Raw genomic sequence first — 9,862 nt, forward strand, 5'->3', positions numbered from 1 at the left:
ACAAGGCTATCTTAAAGAGTCATTATGCGGACAACATAACTGACTCGGCTAGATTTGACCATGATGCATGCACAATTTAAACAGAGTAAGGTTTCTATGGGGTTTTAGACTGGTACCCTTGAGCGGACAACTCAAGAGGGAAAGGCACGGAACCGTCGACTACACCGTTGATCAACTGGTTTTACCGCAAATACGCCTTTGCCGGATTTAAAGGGTGATAATATCGGAAGAGCGCAACTACTCATTATAAGCATTGCTATGGTATTTGTTTGGCACGAGTGGAATATGATGTTGGAAACATGCATATGCAATTAAAACAAGTTGTCATGTATTTGCACGTTCATAAAGTAATAATTACAATAATTTAAAATAGTAAAAAAGGAGTGCAGTAAAGGAAAGTAGTGAAAGAAACAAGGGAAAGAAACAAGAGACAAGTTATTTTTTGCAGTAGAAGAGGGAATTAAATGCTTAAAGGCATTAAGCAAATAAAGACATATAGAGAAGCGCAAAGTCACAATAATAGCCTGAAATGGTAAAAGCCTAAAAGAAGTCCCCAACAGAATCGCCATGCTGTCGCGCCTCCTTTTTCCCCGCGGAAACGGGTTCATGACATTTGGGAGGACAACTCGTTCCTTTTAGGGAATTGGGTTTGGATTGAAGAGTCGCCACCTAATGATTTGAGTGCATTAGGACACTAGGAAGAATTTGATTTAGGAAACCAGAGATTGGGTAAAGGCTTGAAATTATCCCGAGGGGAAGGTGTTAGGCACCCCTCAGGATCCACTAATGTGGTTCCCAACCAGGCTACGGTTGTGACTTTAAGTACAAATAACATGAAGGTGAGTAAGACTTCAAATAATAGGGGATTTGCACATAAGGGTTACAAATAGGTGAAATTAAAAGAAAACAAAAGAAAAGTTGAATTTTGAGAAAATAGTTTGAAAGTAAACAATGAAATAAACAAGTAAAGGAAAAGGGGGTCCTAAGTTTATAAATAATATGGATCACCCCACACAACATCCAGTAATAACTCCTCAATGAGGGGCTACACGAGATGTTATCGCGTGTCATTATATCCATATCTACCCTTCCCACCCCATTAAGGTATTAAAGCGCGGATTGGTCTCGATGACTTATTGCATGTTATTACCCGTCTCATTCCCATCAGTCCCGGAGGCACTTAGGACTACTAATCCTAAAGGGAAGGGGTATTAGGCTTTGTAGTTTCAATGGAAAAATTCTAAGGCGACAAACAAAACACACATGTGGCAAGTTTGGGGAGAAAACACATAAACAAATAAGGCTCAACAGACCTCCTTAAAACCAAAGAAAAGCACATAGTTTAGCATGTCTTGCACATACTGCTTAGGGTCTGATTAAAACTTAAAAGGTTGAGGCTAACTAATTTATTACATATTTCAAATAAGAAATCTGAATCAGGCCTGCCTACTGGTTGTAGTTAATAAAAATCTGACAAGTTTACCTTATGGCTTGCCTAAGTGTTAGACGAAGACCTACAGGCATGCTATATACTGATTTCAGAAATGAAGAGGTAAATGGATTACAAATAGGTTACAAGTTTTAACAGAATAATACAAGTTCTGCAATCGATAATGCATTACTACTGACAGTTTAAACTTACAAGCAAGTGAAGCGATTCAGATTTGATTAGAACCCTTATAGGCATGCTTTCTATGTGTTTGTTAACTTAAAACACGTTATCTAGGTGCTGCATTTTATTACGAACGCGATGTCTAATTTCACTGGTTGTTAAAACCTATAACACGTTTGCCCAATGAGAGGCGAGTATGCAAGAATCAGAAAGGACTTATAGGCATATTATCTACATGCATGTGCATCCTATAGACATGGTATCTATATATGAATGCAGAGATTCTTATAGTCATGTTATCTAAATGGGAATGCAGAAGTTCTTATAGTCAAGTTATCTACATGAATGCGAAAATTCATAAAGACAGGTTATCTTCATGAATGCAGTAATGCAGAAATTCCTATAGACAAGTTATCTATGTGAATGTAGAAATCAGAAATTTCTATGAGCATGATATCTACATGAATGCAGAAGTGCAGAAACTATAGGCAGGGTATCTATATAAATGCAGAAGTGCAGAAAACCTTATGAGCAGGACATCTACATGAATGTAGAAATGCAGAAACTATAGGCAGGGTATCTGTATAAATGCAGAAGTGCAGAAAACCCTATGAGTAGGACATCTACATGAATGAAGAAGTGCAGAAACTATAGGCAGGGTATTTGTATAAATGTAGAAGTGCAGAAAATCCCATGAGCAGGACATCTACCCCTTGCATGCATGGTTACCCCTCCCTTTTCACTAATAAGCCCAAAAGTTTATTATAAAGTTATTACAATCCAAAAATAAAATAGAGAAAATACATCAGAAATTGAAAATTACAACCAAGGAGAGCTTGATTCAGACTTCTTGTCTGAAGTATGAAGTAAACCAACTCCCAAGATCAAGACCCAAAGCCTTTCTCTCATTTGGATGTGCCAGAGTTCCCTAAGAGCCTCATATGGACTCTGGGCGGTGCTCACATCCAAATGCATTGCAGGATTAAGTCATAGTGTAGTGTGGAAGAGCCAGCCCACAAGTGTCCAAGTTTAGAGGGAACTTAAAACCAGTACACATAGGGGTATAAGGGAGTGAGTGCAAGTGCAGAGTTCCGAGAGGGGGAAAGGAGAAGTAAGTAACTTAAAACCAGTACACATAGGGGTATAAGGGAGTGGGGAATATGCAGGAAGAGCAGGCAAAGGGGCATACCCAGCAATGAGACATACTGGCACACCCTCCAGCCTACTTAGAGGTTAAGACCTCAGGGGTTCAAAACTCAGTTCATAGAAAACAATTCTTGTTGCCATGCCCAAAGTCTTGACTTACAAACACATATGAGCGATGGCATAGGGAGCAAGTGTTCACAGAAAGAGGCAAGCAGTAACATATAGGCATATTAAGTTAGATGCTAAACTTTACATAAAATAATAAAGTAGACATGGATACAAAGACTGTAAGTAAACACATTGGGGTGATGCTAAAAATTAAGTTAGGACATACCAGTTTCAAAGGGACAAATAAAGAAGAAAGCAATAGTCTTGTAAAAGCCAAAGTGTAGACAAGAAGCAAGAATACTCTAAGTATGAATTCAGAAGAGGTTGTAAGCTTGTGAAGTCTGAAGTGTCTAGTGGTGAAAAGGGGTCGTGCCTTTTATAGTGCAGAAAGCAAGCAACAATAAGGTAAGAAAATAATTTGAAGACTGATTATCAATCAATTACACAAGGTTTCCCTTAATTCAGGGATTCAGATTCAAACGGATAAAACTAATTAAGGAAAGAAAGTAGTCAAACACTTTGTGCAAAGTAGTAAATTAGAGGCAAATACATAAAGGTTATTTAAGGATAGAGTCTTGACAGTACACGGTTTGTACAAACAAGGCAAGGGAATCATTTAACAGCCAGGAAATCAGAGATCACAAATTTGGTATGAATGAACCAAGTAAGAAAGGTGGAAAGTTTTATCTTAAGGGAAATCAGCAAACAATGGAAGGAAATCAATCAGACCAAAATCAGAGGGAAGTACGAACTAATCACAAAATTTGAAATTCACTTTAGAGGGAGGTTCATCATATATAAGGAGCATGTGAGCATGAAATAAAATTGTTATGCCATTGTAAAATCAGTAGAAAATTCAGTGTAGAAGAGTTTAGCAAAGAGTCAGAATCATATGCAAACAAAGAAGTCCAAACTCAGTTCAGAGACTCAAAGTCAATCTGAAAGAATTAGGGATCTTTTGAAATAAAAACCCTAGCTAGGGCAAATTACAAAGCAAATATGAGAGGGCAAGCAATTGAATCGAAGCATATTTAGAAGTTTCAGAAAAGAATTGAAACTTCTTCATGCTTCTTTCAATAACAGAACTCATGAAAAGACATGATAGCAAAGTAACATGCAAACACAGTAGAAGGATTCAAAGAACATAATGGAAAATACTGATAAGAACAGTAGAAGAAGCATGCTAGAAGAAACTTAAACAGGGCTCAGCAGAAAGCAAATAAAGAAACTTAAGAACTTAGTAGGAAAATACAGTAGAAGAACACAAGAACACGGGAAAAGTACAGCAGAAAAATATATAGAAAAACACAGTAAGATAAACATATAAGAACATGGTAAAAAATACAAGATCACAGTAGAAGAAAATACACATAAAGGAAAAAGAAAGTCAAAAAATACTTAAACATTTTCTCAAAAAACCCTAGATCGGAAAAGAAATGGTTTTGAAAGTAATTTTTGAAAGAAAAGTTAGGGAAATCGTTTGAAAACTCAAGGAGAGCATAGGTACACAATGTATCTAAAGAAATCATAGAAAACCTCGAAGGGTTGGGGTTTCAGAAGAACCCTAGAGATGAGAAAGGCTTTGAAAGGTCACTGATATGGGTCAGAGAGGTCAGAATCAGGCTCAAACCACCATGGAATGCCGGAACAGAGCCGGAGAGGGCCGTGGAACCTTGAATCGGCAGAGGCCTGGGTGAAAACCTTCAAGGTCAGACCTCGAATCTTTAAGTATCAAGTGTATAAGGGCAAAGGGGGTGAGTATAGGGCTCCCATGGCCTGAGAAGTCATGGATTCCGGTGGTTTCAAAGTTTGAAGACGGTGAGAGGGGCTAGGGTTAGGGAATGTTCGAGAGAGTCTGAAAGAGGAGAGGATTTCACAGGCTGCGGGTTAGAGAAAAATGATTTTAGGGTTGGGTGGTGTTTGTGAATTAAAAAAGGAAAGGGGGAATTATGGTCGTTGATCAAAACGATCAACGACCTGGATCAAAAGAGAAGGCCGGGCGGGTAAAATAAATGGGTTAGGGGCGGGTTAAATTGAAACTAGGTCGGTCCATTTGGGGTTTGAAATTTGGTTAATTGGGGAGGCTGATTTGGCTAGAATCGAAACAGTTAGTGCTAAATTTTAAATAGCCACTTTTTACTTTTTATTTTATAAAAAATAGTAAAGTGATTTCTGAAAACAAATTAAAGTTACTAGATTAACTAATAATGTACAAATATTAAATTAAAAATACTGGAACCAATTTTGTAATTATAAACACAATTAAATCTTAAAATAGGCTAATATTGAAATTAAGTGCAATTTAGCTTTAAAAATACCAAAAAAAATTATAAAAATGTGCAAAAATTGTCTTAGCTCTATTTTGGTATAAATATGAGAATAAAATAAGTTAATCACCAAAATGATAATTCGAGAAACAATTATTGGTTTTTGTACTGTTAAAATAGGGCAATAAATTGATTTAAAAATTCTTTTTTAAAAATTACAAAAAAATACTAAAACACTTGGACATACTTATATATGCATATACATGCTATTTTGAAAGTATTTTGCATATAAAAATATACAGGAAAAAATTGGGTATCAACACCGAGTATGTAAGGCACATAAATAAGTACATAATAGACATGGAAGAAATATAGAATAAATAACTCAACCTGTAAGTCTGGAAACTCTGTAATTAATGAAATAATTATAGTGTCGTGCATATACGTATGAATGTTATGTCGTGCATAGGTACATGTTTCATAATATCATTAGGCCTCTGAGGGCATCCCATCATACCATCTCGGCCACTGTGGGCAAAATCATCAACGTATACCAGCTGATCAAGTGGTGGTGCGTATATAACGCCATAACCTTTCTCACATCCCATATACATATATATACATACATATATATGCCATCTGGTCATGGGTCAATATGCATGTATAAATGCATGAAATGCATATGAAATACGTTAATAAAATCTCTCGGTACGTCATAAGACCATTATGCCTCTGATTAATATCATGAAATAAACTTTACCAACTTACATATTTTTGAGACCCATGAACAAATGATAGAATAATATGACACATGTGGAATCAAGACTATAGAGACCCCGAGTATTTCTATGAATAGAGTGGTTTCTTTTTGTATCATTTGAATCATGCTAAAAAGAAGGAAGGGATAACCTTAACATACCTGGAGTAGGGAAAAATCCATATGATATTTCTGGAAAAGGTTACACCGTACTCCCTTAGAATCGCAAAATCTCATGTTGCTAATGTGCTAATAATTCTCGTTGGAATTATTTGGTGTAGGAATTGGTTGAAGAATCACGTTACTAATCTTTTGTAGGAATTTCCACGAAATTGGTAACAATTCGTAACAAAGTCACTTTGCAATTCTCCAAACCTCACGTCTGATGTGTGTTTGAGAATGAAAAATGTTGCATTTTATTTAAAATCCTAGAATTTAGGTATCTTGAAATTGATATGTTAGGTTGCCACCTAATATAATGACTTAAAGAGTCATACATATGACTTAAGGGGTGTTGCCACGTTTTGGCTTAATCCTTATTCAAGTTCTTAATTTATTTAATCACTAATTCATTAATTAATTGTCAATCTCCCACTAAAATCAATAATTATCCGATTATCCACATAATGAAGAGGTATTTAAAATTATATAAAAATACTACTCACTTTTAACACACCTTATACACCTTACTATCATGTCCATGTGGTACCTTGTATGGTACTAGTCCATAAATACCAGATATATTAACTCGGGCCCTATTTTATCCCAAAATGCCAAACTTCGACGAAACTCATTTTTTTTATTTGTTTACCCTCTCACCTTTATGAATTTTCATATCCCTTGTTTGAAATAGCATAATACTTATAATATCCGAATAATCTTGTCCTTGAATTGAGGTGAATTATCTTACGACAATTTCATGTATACTACATGTAACATTGTCATAATAAAATACTGCGGAGTGTAACATCGTCGTAATATAATACTGCGGAGCGTAACATCATCGTAATGTAATACTGCAGGGCGTAACATCATCGTACCATAATACTATAGGGCATGACATCATCGTAATATAATACTGTGAGGCGTAAGATCGACGTAATATTGTGGGGCGCAATAATAATCCCCAAGGCATTCCGCAGCTTGGATCACCTTGGATAGGGCATCTACCCTTTGTCTTTGCAGCTCCATATGGGCATAAGGTTTCAACCTTTCCAGGAAGGTGAAGAGTTTATCTTTGTCACGTATGTTCAGCATGACTGCGGAGAATTCCTGCACGTAATCCCGCACTGATTTGGTCTGGCGGAGCTCCCGTAGTTTTCTCCTTGCATTGTACTCAACATTTTTCGGGAAGAACTGTAGTCGTATGGCTGCCTTCAGTTCTGCCCATGTCTCGAGAGCATCTTCACTGGACTTGATGGATTCATACTTCACCCGCCACCAGAGTTTAGCATCCCTGAAGATATATGGCACCAGTTGCTACCTTCTTAGCTTCTTCTAGGCCCCCCACGGCATCGAAGTACTGTTCGATGTTGAAAATGAATTTTTTCACTTCTTTGACATTGCGATCTCTACTGTATGGTGTTGGATCAGGAATTTTTAGTTTTTTTTGCCTCAGGGGCGAGGTTCACAATATCCTCGATTTGGTTTCCACCTTCTCGAAGCAGGCTTTGTAAAGCAGCATTGACAACATTGAACTGGCCTGTCAAGTTGTCTATAGTTTGTTACATGGTAGTCACCCTATCTGCCTCCTGTTTCCTAGAGGCTAAATCCTTGACACGCTCTTGTTGGAGGCTCTCGAATTTTCTAAAGATTTCGTCTGCCTCTGTGGCTACCGTTTGCCGGTCTCCTTCAGAGTTGCGACTGATGTTTTCTATGTAAACTTTGGCCTGGAGAATTCTGCGGTCCAGGTCGTCCAACCTTTGCACTAGGCTGGTTCTTATTTCAAGCACTGTATTCATGATGGGCCGTAATACGTCAACCGTATCTTCGAGGGCCGCAATGCGATTCCTATGATTTACCATGGTTAGAAATGGTAGTAGTGGTAATGTGTTCCCTTGTCTGATGTTAAGCCTAAGCTTTGACACCAACTGTTACGCGACGCCTTCCTGAGATTCCTTGGAAGGGAAACATAAGGCTAAGCAACTGATGTCAGTGCAATTACTATCCGCCAACTGAGGTCCCCTCCGTACGCTAGACGGGATTGTCAGTTCCGTATGAAAAAACCAATGTCAATAGCAATTGAGAGAACAGAAATGAGAATTGAGAATGAAATAAAGCTTGATTGCATTAATGAAAGCTATTACAGAAAAGCAACATGGTGTCGAGGGGGAGAGACACCAGTACAGAGAATTGTTTGCTTGCTAGAAAGTTTGATTGCTTGATCCCCCCTAATAGTGCTTAAAAAACCAAAGTTACAAGACTAGACTTAACTAAGCTAGAGAAACATAAAGGAAGTACATGGAATAAAACTACTCTATATTTACAATGAAAAGGACTTAGTTTTCTACAAGGAAAAAATAGGTTCGTTGTCAGTAACATTATCTTTGGCATCACGGTCTGCGCGCGTGACGATGTTGGCATCTGCTTGCGGCTGGGAGCTGGCGAGGGATATCGGTGGGGTGACAGAGGCACATGCGCGCTTGTCACTTGACGCATCCAAGACCACGGGAACGTCCGTGGCACTAGGCATTGGGAGGCTTGCTAGGACGCCACAGGGCGCGCCCAAGGGGTCAAGGGGCATGGCTGGAAAGCCGCCCATGACAGTATATTAAACTTTATGAAATATCACGGACAACTTCACAAAAGCTATGAAATTAAAATGTCGCATTGCAAAAAATTTCCCAAGGATATCAATTCTCAATTGCCACAATTTCTTTTAAGGTATTATCTTTTTTCTTTTTGAACCCCTTAGCGGAAATCCTGCCTTCGTCACAGACTGCAGGATATTTTCTATTTTCTTAATATCAATAGGTATCTCCTCCTCTTGCATCTAGTATATATAACTAGTAAAGTTTTATTAGTTATTTATATTTGTTTGACTCAAAAGATATTAAAATCTTTTTGAACAAATCAATCAATGATGGAAGGGTAAATCGTAGCTGAAGATAATAAACTCTAGGATGATAATAATAGAGAGAAGAGAATTGTAAATTTCCTTTCTCATTCAAGGATTGTGAATTTTACATTGTTTGCCCCTTCACAAGGCTCTCATTCCTCTTATATATTGAGGAATCCTTCTACCCCCCCCCCCCCCCCCCCCCCCGTAGAGCTGACCTGCAAAAGATCTTTAAGGAATATTCTTAATATCCCCTAAATAGGCTTACTCTGTTATCGAGGTTGTATTGTTCCTTCTTTTAATACAAGGTCGTATCTTTCTAGGCGTTGACTCACAGGTGCTCGGTCGTTTGTCGTGTTCATTGCAGGTTGTGGTCGGTCAAATTCAGACCCATACAGTTAGTCCCTTCGCTCGTCCAGGTTGCAGCCGGATGCATCCTCGATGAGCAGACTCTGCCTTCTCTGGGAGAAATTTGACCTGTAGGAACGTTGCAACACAACCAACGAGAGATGGCTATCACACTCAGTGAAGCACTGTAGAGTACACGCTACCTGGGGGTGATGTCAGCTTTACATGCGTCATCATTACGCGGATTTTTGAGGCAAGGACTGACGGTTTGGCGCTTTGATTCTTGCACTGATTTGGGACATGCCGCCTTGATTATAGTGCCACCCAACCCTATAAATAGATGAAGGGTTTGATTTTTTGAAAAACTTTATCCATTCCCCTCTTGATAGCCTCTCAGTCTTCTTCCATTATTCTTACACCTTCTTGCTCCCGTTTCCATTCTTTGCCGGAAGTTTCTTCTTTTTCACTCCCTTTGTATCGCTACTCCTTTAAAAGAAACTATGCTAAGGTCTCATCGTACTAGTGAAGAGGTTCCTAAAGCCACCCCGTCATCCACGGTGCCTCTT

Source organism: Nicotiana tabacum, chromosome 3 (assembly GCF_000715075.1).
Source record: "Nicotiana tabacum cultivar K326 chromosome 3, ASM71507v2, whole genome shotgun sequence".
Classification (NCBI taxonomy): Eukaryota; Viridiplantae; Streptophyta; class Magnoliopsida; order Solanales; family Solanaceae; genus Nicotiana; species Nicotiana tabacum.